The sequence below is a fragment of the Tupaia chinensis genome, unplaced genomic scaffold (genome assembly GCF_000334495.1).
Source record: "Tupaia chinensis unplaced genomic scaffold, TupChi_1.0 Scaffold143996_1, whole genome shotgun sequence".
NCBI classification, from domain to species: domain Eukaryota; kingdom Metazoa; phylum Chordata; class Mammalia; order Scandentia; family Tupaiidae; genus Tupaia; species Tupaia belangeri.
This window is the reverse complement of record NW_006203847.1, coordinates 1796426-1809309: the sequence shown is the minus strand read 5'-3', so window position 1 is coordinate 1809309 and position 12884 is coordinate 1796426. Positions and strand designations below refer to the sequence as shown.

The 12884-nt window shown below is 37.3% G+C and overlaps 1 pseudogene; it reads right to left on the bottom strand.

Moving 5' to 3' along the window:
* The window catches only part of LOC106733527 (cytochrome c, somatic pseudogene), a 21760-nt pseudogene extending 9808 nt beyond the window's left edge, over positions 1-11952 (bottom strand).
* Positions 11953-12884: the final 932 nt, after the last annotated feature.

The window sequence follows — 12884 nt, the reverse complement described above, 5'->3', positions numbered from 1 at the left end:
GTCTGGTCAAATTAAAATAAATGAATGAATAGATAAAACTAAATAATTATTAAAAAATGGCAACAGGCTTCTAGATAGAAGTATGGCTATATGATTAGTGACACAAAGCAAACAGATCTGTGATAACATAAACATACAGAAAGAGGAGCAAGAATTTTGGTGATAATGGTTTTAGATTTAATGAGGCTATGTTTGATACCCATGGGATACCTGCTTGAGAATATTAAATAAGTGATCTAAAACACACACATACACACACAGGCTTTCTCCAACTTTCTTAGTTCATTATTGCCCTTTGGTCACAACTGTCTGCCATGTATAAATCCAATTACCTTCCCCTGACCCCAATTCTGGTTTGTTGACCACTTGATCACTGCTAGAGAAAGTCACATAACCATGTAGTCTAGTAGTCTAATGCTGCATACATCCTCGTCTTCAATCTTACCTGATTCTCCAGTGCCTGTTAAGAATTTACCTCTGCACCTTTACTTAGTTCTCTCAGATTTACTGAAGAAATTATTTAAATCTTATCCAGTCTTTTCAAATGTCCTTTTCTTCTTTTTCATTCCCCATACTAGGCAGATGACTTTAGCTCCTTTTTGTCAACAAATTTACAGATTGTCTGAGCCCACATGTGTATGTTCTTCTGTTATACTGGTATCTTTCTTCTGTGTAATGCTAATTAATACCTTCTTTAACAATAAGCTAGTTATCATTCTCTTCTGCTTTCTCAAATAACTATTTTGGAGTCTTTCTTTCCTTTTTTTTTTTAATTTAATCTTCACACCTTTATTTCCCTAAAGTATCTTCCCCTCAACGTTTTCTCACTTAAAAAAATAAAATTCTCCTCCATCTCATAAGACATTTTTTGCCTTAGGGTGCATATTTTGCTGGTGAGAGAGAAAGATAAGAACAGTGAGAGAAAAAGTGAGAAATCAGTCCTTGGGTGGGAGGGCCATGCCACAAATCTGTCCTCCTTCATTATCCTTCTGGGATCTTGGGCACACATACATACATACCTGGTGTGATTTTCAAGATACCAAGTCTGGGACTTGAACTATGGTTAGCCATGTGGGAATCCACAATATAACCTCTATGCTGTCTGCTGGCCCCAAATCTTTCTCCTTTTTATAGCTAAACTTTGTAGATTTCATTACTTGCTACGTCCATGTTCTTCCAGCTAGTCCAATCAGCCTGTATCCCTAAAGATAGCATTGAAATTACTCTAGTATATATCACCCCATCTCCATATTATTCATACAACAAAAATTTTCTAGTTCTTGTCTTTCTTGATTTCTTAACAGCAATTGAATATTGTGCATTCTTATTTTGCACTCTCCTGGCTTTCATTATTTTGATGGGTATTCATATTCATCATACTCATTCTCAATTTTCTTTGTTGGGTCCTCTGTCTCTCTATATAACATTCTTTGGTAGATTTACACCTTATCTCACTTTGGGTAATCTTACCAAATTGTATGGCTTCAATTACCCTATCCTTTATCTCTAAAACAGATGAATGTTGCTAAAAAGTTACCTGTTACTTTGATAAGCCTGTTTTTATGGGCTGAGACAAGAGGAGTATAAATGTGTATATATATATATATATATATATATATATATATATACACATACATACGTAACACACACATATACACATATACGTGTGTGTATATATACATATATATACACACATACATGTGTGTGTTTTATGTGTGTGTGTGAGTGTGTGTGTATGTTTTAGACAGAGAAATTTTCTATAGAGCATATGTGCTAGTGAGAGAGAGACAGAGAGACAGAAAGCAAGAAATACTCCCCCCGGAAGGATGGCCACATTGTAATCCCTTCTCCTCCATTCTCCTTTTGTGAATTTGGGCACACATGCACATGCGCCCTGTGTAAATTTCAAGTCACTGGATCTAGGACTCCAACCATGGTTGACCATGTGGGAGCCCAGTGCCTTAACCATTATGCCACCTACTGACCCTAAATATTTTATATTTTAATGTGTAGTACTTGGTCAGTGGAAAGGTCATGACACATTTTTGCATAGAAAAACAAAAATACATCATAAGTTTTCCAATGACGCAATAAACTTAGTTCATAGAAAATTATTTTATTTATTTATTTGAAATTACTTATTTATTTTATTATTATTCTTTTTAAAAATTTTACCAGTGAGAGAGAGAGAGACAGAGAAAGAGAAAGAGAAGGAACATGAGCAAGCAAGTTGTCAGGTCTGGAACTTGAACTGTGGTCATCCATGTGGGAATCCAACACCTAAATCACTATGCCACCTGCCTTCCCAGTTCATAGAAAATTCTAAAATTATCAGAAGATAAACACTGAAATGTGAATCTTACTTCCCTTTCCCTAGTGTTCTAGTCTGTTGTGGTGCTCATAAAGGAAATAATTTAGTCTCAGTAATTTATAAAAAATAGAAGTTTATTTAGTTCATGATGTGGAGGTTCAAGGTCAAAGGACCATATGTGGTGAGGGGTTTATCTACTTTACTGCTGGAGGACATTACATGGCAAGAGAGCAAGAGAACACATGTCAGTGTCCATGTATGTCTGTTCTGGTCTCATTCCCTCTTTTATTTTATTTTTTTTTTTTGAGAGGTTTTTGCTATAGGGTGAGTGAGCTCACCAGAAAGACAGAGAGAGACAGAGACAGAAAGCGAGAAATCACCCCGTGGGGGGATGACCACACCACAATCTCTTCTCCTTTGTTATCCTCTTGGGATTGGGGGCATGCATGCACATGCGCCCAGCGTGAGTTCAAGCCACTGGGTCCGAAACTCAAACTGGGGTCGACTACATAGGACTCCAGTGATGTAGCCATTATGCCAACTGCTGGTCGCTCTTTTTATAAACCCATTTGGGTGTGGCAATCCTTGATAACCATATTTAATATTAATCATCTCTCAAATATGTTACCTCTTAATTCCATAGCTAGATTAAGGTCTTGACCTCTTAATGGTTTTAACACATGAATTTTGGGGGAAAACATTCAAATAATAGTTATGGAGCTGGCAGGTGACGTGATGGTTAAGGATGTTGGACTCCCAAGTGACTGACTGTGGTTCGAGACCCGAACCTGGTGGCTTTCTCTCTTTCTCTCCCTCCGTCTCTCTCTCTCTCTGTCCCTCTCTGGTCCAATTAAAATAAGTAAGTAAATAAATAAAATTAAATAAGTATAATTCTTGAACAAAAAAATAACAGGTAGTTATTTAGTATTCTACTTCAGAAACAAATCATTTACTAGTTCTTTTTTATTTTTTTCAACAAACAGTTCATTAAGAATACATTGGTAAAATAGTTGCAATTTCAGTTGTACCCAAAAACATAGGTGATATTTATAAAAAATATCTTACAGTGCGTTGGCAAGTGGCATGGTAGTTAAGGTACTGGATTCCCACATGGCTGATCATGATTTGAGTCTCAGAACTGGAGGCTTGGTTTCTTACTTTCCTTCTTTCTCTCTGTTTCTCTGATCAAATTAAAATAATAAGGGATCAGCAGATGGCATAATGGTGTTAGGCCGAATTGACATAACCACCACCATGTTAGACCCTCAAGGACAGAACCCGAGGAGTCTGAGACCACATAAGTAAATAAAGTGCAGATGGGCCCTGACAATGCCAGAGTCAGGTCAACCTGACCTCAACTGAAAGTCCTATTCTAGAATGTGTATAAATACTAACAATTAATAAAAACCTAGAAAAAAATAAAAAATCACCTTAACCTTGCTTAACTTCTGGTCCAGAAATAAAATTAAGCCCAACTTACTAATAACGATAGTAATATTCTTTAAATTCCTAACCTTATGCTTCTCTGCTTCTGTAACTTGCTTGACAATAGTAATGAGAATGATTCCTCGTTATATACAAGGAGGGGAATGTTAGGCCGAATTGACATAACCACCCCCATGTTAGACCCTCAAGGACAGAACCTGAGGAATCTGAGTCCACATAAATAAACAAAATGTGGATGGGCCCTGACGATGCCAGGGCCAGGTCAACCTGACCTCAACTGAAAGTCCTAATCTAAACCTAAACATATAGTGACAGCTGGCCTTCACACACCCACTTCCCTCAAGTGGAAAATTACTGGCTGTACTTCCTGCATTGCAATTCTGAGCTATAAAAGATCTCTTTATCTTAGGCTCGGAGTCATTGTTGAAAGCCTGCTGCGTCAGGCAGAAACTCGGACCCCAACTAGCTGGAAAAATAAAAGTCTCTTACGTAATTGCATTGTTGTCATCTTTTCTGCGTCACCAATGGTTAGATCGATCTCAGGACCCTAACATTGGTTATGTCACTGGATTCTCACGTAGTCTACTGCAGTTAGAATCAGACTTGTCAGCATAAAACTCATACCAGGGGACCAGCAGTTGGTATAATGGTTATATCGCTGGACTCCCATGTAATAGACTGTGATTCGAGTCCCAGACCCAGTGGCTTAAACTCACTCCAGGTGCATGTGTGTGTGTGTGCCCAAGGTTCCAAAAGGAGAATGGAGCAAGAGGGATTGCGGCGTGGCCATTCCTGCATGGGGTGATTTTTTTGTTTTCTGTCTCTCTGTCTCTCTCTTTCTGGCGAGCCCATGTGCCCTATAGCAAAAACCTCTCAAAAAAGAAAAAGAAAGAAAAATAAACTCATGCAAGGTGTGTGTGTGTGTGTGTCAACCACAGTTTGAGTCCCAGACCTGGTGGCTCGTTTTCTCACCTCCCCCATCTCTCTCTAGTGAATTAGAATAACAATAATTAATAAAATAAAATAAATAATTATTTTAGAAATAACTCACAGATAAGAATTAATGATAAACTGCAATTTCACAAAAGATTACAGACTTTCATGCTAGTCATCCCTGTATTTTAGGCAAAACTTTACTAGTTTCTTACAATCCTTACACAGCTATTCTATGCACGTGCAAGCATAGACAGTTGAACAATTCAATGTGTTTGCCCCAGCACTGAAATATTCAGTGGTTCTTACTGAGTTATTATTATGAGCTTTTTGAAGTTGTGATAAATGACTTCATAATCTCTGCATTCCTAATTCCTGGCACAGTGTATGGCACACAGTAAACACTCAATAAAGACCAATTAAATAAACTATTCTATGCACGTGCAAGCATAGACAGTTGAACAATTCAATGTGTTTGCCCCAGCACTGAAATATTCAGTGGTTCTTACTGAGTTATTATTATGAGCTTTTTGAAGTTGTGATAAATGACTTCATAATCTCTGCATTCCTAATTCCTGGCACAGTGTATGGCACACAGTAAACACTCAATAAAGACCAATTAAATAAAGGATAAATTGTGCACTCTGCTAAAATTCACAATATAACAGTAGGCAGATTAAACAATGATTATATTAACACATAGTGAGTATTCAAAAACAACGTAAAAATTTTAATTGTATTAATTTTCATTCAACTGTGCACGCATTAAATCTTATTCCAGAGTATGAAAATTGGTCCATAATAATCTTTACTGTTTATAAGTAATAATGTATTGTAATAATTTCTTTTATTTGAAAAGATATATCTAGTTATAGGAAGAATCATGCTATAATCTGATTAAGAAAAACAAGCTTTGGGGAAACATGGAGGTTCAGATTACCAGTTCCCCTGAAGTTCAGTCATAGTAACTAGGGAGATAAAAGTAACAACTTCTAGAGTATACTGGATTTGGAAACTAAAACCAATAAAATGATGACAAATATCAGTTTTCTTAAGAAGAACACAACTGACCTAGTTAGGTTATGTTGTGATATTCAGTGACGGTATCTGATTAAACTTATTTTTCTCCTTCATTTTTCATGTAAAATTTAATTTACTCCAATAGTAACAAATCTGAACAAAAATGTCCTTTAGTATTCACCTGATTCTTTTTAGGTCACTCAGCATATATAAGGCTATAATTCTATCTAAGAGGTTCACAGATGATAAACCTCGAGAGCACAGGTTTCTGCAGGCAGTTAACCCTCCATTCTTTCTCTTCCCCAGTTCTCTATAAATTATTTACTTTTAAAATACATCATGTTGGCAGAAAAAGTTCATCTTGAAAACAATGTACAAGGAGAGAGGGCAACAGTAGATTCACAAGGATGAAAATATCGTTATGTGAGGACAGAGTTCACTTGGAAATGCAAAATGTGCAGCTATTCCTAATGTCAAGAGTACATAGAAATTATTTGTGTTAAATGAAGCTTCCAAAGTTCCATGAAGACCTGGTCCCTGCAGTCTAGACATTCCATTGTTCTGTATGTCACCCAGACATGGCACAATTTGACCTTGTTCTTCATTCTTCATTACAGAGGATATGACTTAAAATGCAGTCTCAATTAACTCATAAGACAAAAAAATACTAATTTCTACTTTATCACATTGTACAGTCATTAAATTACATCCATTATTTTCTTTCTACACTCTGACTTTCCCCTATCTAAATCTATATTCGAAAGGAGGTAAAGTACTAAAGTGACAGACAGACAGACACACACACACACACACACACACACACACACACACACACAAGATCACATTTGGGGCTGCAAATTGTTTTTTTCTTTTTTTCTTTTTTTTTTTTTTTTTGCTATAGGGCATGTGCGCTCGCCAGCAAGACAGAGAGACAGAGAGACATAAAGCGAGAAGAAGTCACCCCCCAGGGGGGATGGCCACGCCGCATTCCTCGGGCTCTTGGGCACACACGTACACACTCCCAGCGTGAGTTTAAGCCACTGGGTCCAGGACTTGAAGTGTGGTCAACTACATGGGAGTCCAGTGACATAGCCATTATGCTAACTGCTGGTCCCTGCAAATTGTTATGTCAACTCTACCTGATGGTAATTTGGTTATCTTTCTATTTAAAATATTGGTATGAAATATTTCCAAGTCCGTTGGAGTTCTGTGAGCTAAATGATAAGGAATTCAGTATGGGTGCTTGTGTAGGGGGCATGTTTCAGGGTGTGCACACATGCATAAATGTGTGTAATATTTGTTCTTTCTGTATGTGTTCTGAACAGTTGAAAGAAAAAGGTAGAGGTATACTGAATAACAATATTGCCCAATACGACCATAAGCGAACAGAGGTGCCATCCATCTTCTCCAATAGTCACAGGGATTTCATGTTTTTCTACTAATTTACCAAGGTACTCATTGTATTTCATCTACCTGGTCTTGTTTTCCTTAGCAAAATTGTATTACTGTTAAGAAGATATGCATGATTATTCAGTAGAAGCTGTCTATCTACAATATAAAGATTTAAATTCTCTGTGTACCGTACAATGTTAATTAGAGTCTAGAAAGAAGCCAAGTTTGGGCAAAGTGATTCAATTCAGGATTACCTTTGTCTAAGGGAGTGAGTGTGCTTATGTGCATGCATTTGTGTGTGGTTTTTGAAAAGACTCCCAGGAGATTCTAATAGAGTTCTTATGCCTCTACTCTCATCCAATTACAATGTTGTTTTTCAAATCTAAAGCAGTGCCTTGGAAACAATGTAGTTTCTCATCTCCCAGGTAAACAGAGGAAAATAAGAAATGCCTTTGTGTTATCTGAAGATGTCTGGGTATGAACCGTTCTCAGATTTGGGCAAGTCCTACTTCCTACCAGCTCTGAAAATATTTAAGAGAAGCAAAAGACAACTAAAGGGACAATAATTTCAATGATAATTTATTGTGTAAGGAAGCAGATCACTGTTAAAATTCATTTTTAAAGATATGTACTATAGGAGTATTTCCAATTTCTGTTAAATGTGCTGAGGGTGGGCATTGAGTTGATCGGCTATTATAATAATATGGATGAAAAATGACTATGGCTCAGACCGGTGTAGTAGTAGTGGAAGTAGTGAGACACGGTCCTGTTTAGAAGATAATATAAAGGTAGAACCAGGAATATTTGCTGGGGATCATATGTGGAATATGAGAGGAACTAAAAGAATCAAGGCTAACTTCAAAGTTTTGGCCTAACAGATTTAAAGAATGGAAGTTCTAATATTATTTTTTTCAAAGAACTCCCAAACTGGTTTTGTTTTGTTTTTGTTTTTGTTTTGTTTTGTATTTGTGACTGTATTAATTTACATCCCCACCAACAGTGTGTAAAGCTCCCTTTTCTCCACAATCTTGCCAATGCTTATCTTTCATCTTTTTGAGAGTAACCATTCTGACAAGGATAGGGTCATATTCCATTGTACTTCTTTTTCATATTTGATTTTTAAGGGGATGAGTAGCCCTGAACAGGGCTGTGCCATGCCACAATCCTCTCCCCAGCCTCCCAGTCAGCCAGGGTCAGAAGTGCATATGGACTCACTTATGTTCTTTAGATCAATCTTGGATCTGAATCAAGGACTCCCATGTGGCTCCGGCATTGTACAGTGGTGGCCTTCTTCTGCACCATTGTGGTTAGCCCTCATTTTAGTTTGTATTTGTATTTCCATGCTGAAAGAAAATGAAATCAGTTCTGTGTAGAGATTTCTGTGTTCCCATGTTCATTGCAGTATTATCATAATAACCAAGGTATGGAATTAATCTCTGTGTCTGTTGATGGATGAGTATACAAATTCTGGCATATATATACATACAGTAAGATATTATTCAGCCTTTAAAAAAGATCTTGTCCTTTTTAGCAACATAGATTAACCTAGAGGATATTATGCTATGTGAAATAAGCTAAACATGGGGCAGACCCTGTGACTCAGAGATTAAAAAAATTGGATCCCACATTGGTGACGGCAGTGTAAGTCTAGCCCGATGGCTTGAGAACACATCAGGGATGTGTTTGCGTTTCCAAAATCTTGACAGGAAGGAGAATGATGGAAAAGGGATTGCAGCCTGATCACAGTCCACTTGAGCGTGCTTTCTCGCTACCCCTCTTTCTCTGCTGAGTGCATGCACCATCTGGCAATTTTAAAAAAAAGGAAAAAAAGAAGTAAAACACAGAAAGAGAATGCTGCCTGACCTCACTTATATGTGGATTAAAAAAGTTGAACACATAGAAGCAGAGACTAGAACAATGGTGTCCTGCGCTGGGCAAGGGAAAGGATACGGGAAGATGTAGGTGAAAAGGTGCAATGTGGTAGTTGTGTGGGATGAATAAATCTAGACATTTACTGTGATAACTGTAGTTAATTCTATTGTATTGTATACTGGAAATTTGGTAAGAGAGTAGAGTTTAGGTACTCTTCACACACACACGCACACACATGCACACACATACACTCACACGCTCACATGTAACTATGTGAGGTGATAATATGTTCATTTGCTTGATGGTAGTAAACATTATACTATATATATCAAAATATCATGGGCCAGCCTGTGGCCTAGTCGTTAAAGCAGCTGGATCTTGCAAGGCTGACTACATGTTTATATCCTGGACCCACTGTCTTGAGAAACACATTGGTTACTTTTGCATGCATGTCCAAAATCCTGAAAAGAGAGAGAAATGGAGAAGAAATAGTGGATTGACCATTCCACAGGGGCCTGTTGTATTCTGTCCCTCTTTCTTTGTCTCTGTCTCTCTCTCTGGTAAGTACACATACCCTTTAGCACAGAAAACAAACAAAAACCCCATTATGTTGTCCACCTTAAACAATAAATAATGAAGTTGCCATTAATTGGATTAGGGAAGCCTAGTAAAAGAGATGGTTTAGGGATATTGATTCAGAATTTAGATTTCATTGTATTAAATTTGAAAAGAGTTAGATTCTTAAACTAAATAATATAAGCCTATTATTCCTCAAATGTAGTAATTTAAAACAATGACAAATTAATTATAGTTTATAATTTTTGTGGGCTAGATAGATTTATTTTGTTGAGTGAATGTTCTGGTCCATTTGACAAGGTCACTTGTTCGCATTCACTGGCAGAAAGGCCACTTGAGCTGTTCCAGAGAAGATTCACTTGCATGTTTGACACCTAGGTAGAGAGAGATGGAAAGGTAGACTAGGGTCAACAACCATAGCAGTCAAACTTGGCCTCTTCAGCAAAGCACACTCATGGTAGTTGGATTTCTTCCATGGCATCTCAGTGTTGTAAGGGAATATTCCAGGTAAGAAGGCAAAAACTGCATTCCTTTAATAAACTACCTTTGAAAGTCCTGTAGCATCACTTCTGCAGTACTCTATTGGCCAAATGAGACACATGGCAACTCAAGGTGCGAGGGCACGTATCTCACCATTTGATGGGAGAAGTGACAAAGAATTTTAAGTATGTTTAAAGGCACCACAAATTAATTGGAGTGTCTTGAGCAGAAAATTGGCCCAATGTGTATCCTTTAATAAACTACCTTTGAAAGTCCTGTAGCATCACTTCTGCAGTACTCTATTGGCCAAATGAGACACATGGCAACTCAAGGTGCGAGGGCACGTATCTCACCATTTGATGGGAGAAGTGACAAAGAATTTTAAGTATGTTTAAAGGCACCACAAATTAATTGGAGTGTCTTGAGCAGAAAATTGGCCCAATGTCTCTTAGGTTCATGAGGATAACTACGGATGCTGTGTGGAATACAGACTGCAATAAGATAAGGTATAAGCAGTGAGAGCAATTACAATAATTTAGGTGAAAGATGATGGTTTTGACAAGAAAGGTATTAGTGCAAATTGGTAAGAAGTTTTTGAATTCTCGATACAGCTTGAATTTAGAAATGATGAAAATTGGATAAGAAAGATGTGAGAGAAAGAAAGGAATCAAGAGTGACTTCTCAGTTTTAACCTAAACAACTCTCCACTTATTGTGATATAGACTATTGTAGGACTGACAAGTTTCAAAATGGGGAAGTGGAAATTATGCCAGTTATTCATTATATAAGGGTTGAGAAATATAGTAGATATTAAAATAGGATATCTGTTTAGAATAGAATAGACTGATCAGAGCTATTTAGCTGTATTTTCAAAATACAGATGAACTTTAGAAGTACGCAACTATAAGTGGTTATCATGGGACTGAGTCTGAATAGAAAAGGCAAGAGGATACATAAAGATGGACTCTAGGAGAACTCAAAGGGAATTAATCAACAAAATACGGTGCAGTCACAGCCAGAGAGGTGAGAGAAAAACAAGGAGAGTCTTGTGTCCTGGAATCCAAATGAAAAAGTGCATCAATAATCAACTGTGTCAATTATTACTAATATATACAGTAAACTAAGACTTGACCAAGTCTTTGGCAATTTAGAGGTTATTGTTGACCTTGAAAAGAGTAGCTTTAGTGTGTCTATGGAGGTGAAGTTTTGTTTTCAAGTAAAGCAAGCATGAATTGGAAGAAAAAGGTAGAATGAATGCATAACTCTTTTGAAGGATTGTCTATGAATGGAAAAAGTAATGCTGAGATATCTGAGGGTAAATGGAGTCCGATAAAGAATTTAGAAACATGAGAGATACATAACTTCTTCATGATGAAATTCAGAAAGAATGAGTTGGGGCTGAGTTCATCACTATAATGTTATTTTAAACATTTCAAGTGAAATTGTAAAGATACGTTTGTATTTAAGTACATATTGGTGGCAGTGCATTTAGAAGTGGTCTACATGGTTTTGTGGCCTTTAATGCACCAATATCAAGAAAAATGTGCTCATATTAATTAGGCAAGGACATGAATATTCAGTGCAGGACATGCATTCCACTGAAACATGCTTTTATCAGAAAGCTCACGGTAAATACATATTCTTAGGAAAGAAGGATTAAGGAAGATGATAGTAGGGAAACACAATAAAATTTCCTTTTGCCTCATATCTTATTATCAAATCCTATATATCTAACATTGTCTTCATTGCCATTCCCACTTTCATTACCCTAGTTCTGATGCTTTTGATCCTTTGAATTATTACAAGAGAAAATTTTTACCATCTCCCTGCTAGCGTATCCCTATCTCTAGTTTCTAACACTCTATTGTAGAAGTATCTTGCTGAGCAAACTTCTATTTCAGATATTTTAAGCTTACCGTCATATTGCCCAAGTGAGTTTTTAACTACATCTTGCATTATTCTTGTACCTTCCACCATTACACACCTTTGTGTTTCCAACTAAAAGTGACTAATTACTCCAAAAATTAGCCTGAAAATCCCTTTATTCTATGCCTTTCCTTATTACTACTACCTAAATAAGTTGAAACTGTATTTATGAGGAGCAGTATAGGGTAGTGAAAGAAAGAATTGGCAGGGGAAGGGTGATTGGTGTAACCTGGTTTTTTAATGCTAGATCTGTCAGTTTTAGGTGTGTGAACATCAGCAACTTTTTTTTTTTGAGAGGTTTTTGCTATAGGGCGCGTGCGCTCGCCAGACAGACAGAGAGAGACATAGAGACAGAAAGCGAGAAATCACCCCCCAGGGGGGATGGTCACGCCGCAATCCCTTCTCCTCCATTCTCCTCTCGGGATCTTGGGCACGCACGCACACGGGCCCGGCGTGAATTTTAAGCCACCAGGTCTGGGACACAAACCGCCGTCGACTACGTGGGAGTCCAGCGACATAGCCATTACGCTAACTGCTGGTTCCCAGATTCCTTTGTTATGTTTTGACAATCCTTTCTTGGAATCTTTATTATTGATATTTTACGATTTCACCTGAATTGTACTTACTTGTGCATGCACATTTTTCTCATACTACGAAGTATAGTGTAGTGTTATTGATCGAGAACACTGACTCTGGAAGTAGAAAGACCTGAGTAAAACTCACAGCTTCTCTGCTTACTACCTGTGATATTTTGAAAGAGGTATTTCTCTTTGCTTCAGCTTCTTTGTTAATTTATGTGAATGCTAGGTACAGTTTATGAAACATAATAAACGCTCAATAAATATAATTTTCCTTTGGAGAGGTTTTTGCTATAGGGCACATGCACTCACCAGAAAGACAGAGACAGAGAGACAGAAAGCAAGAAATC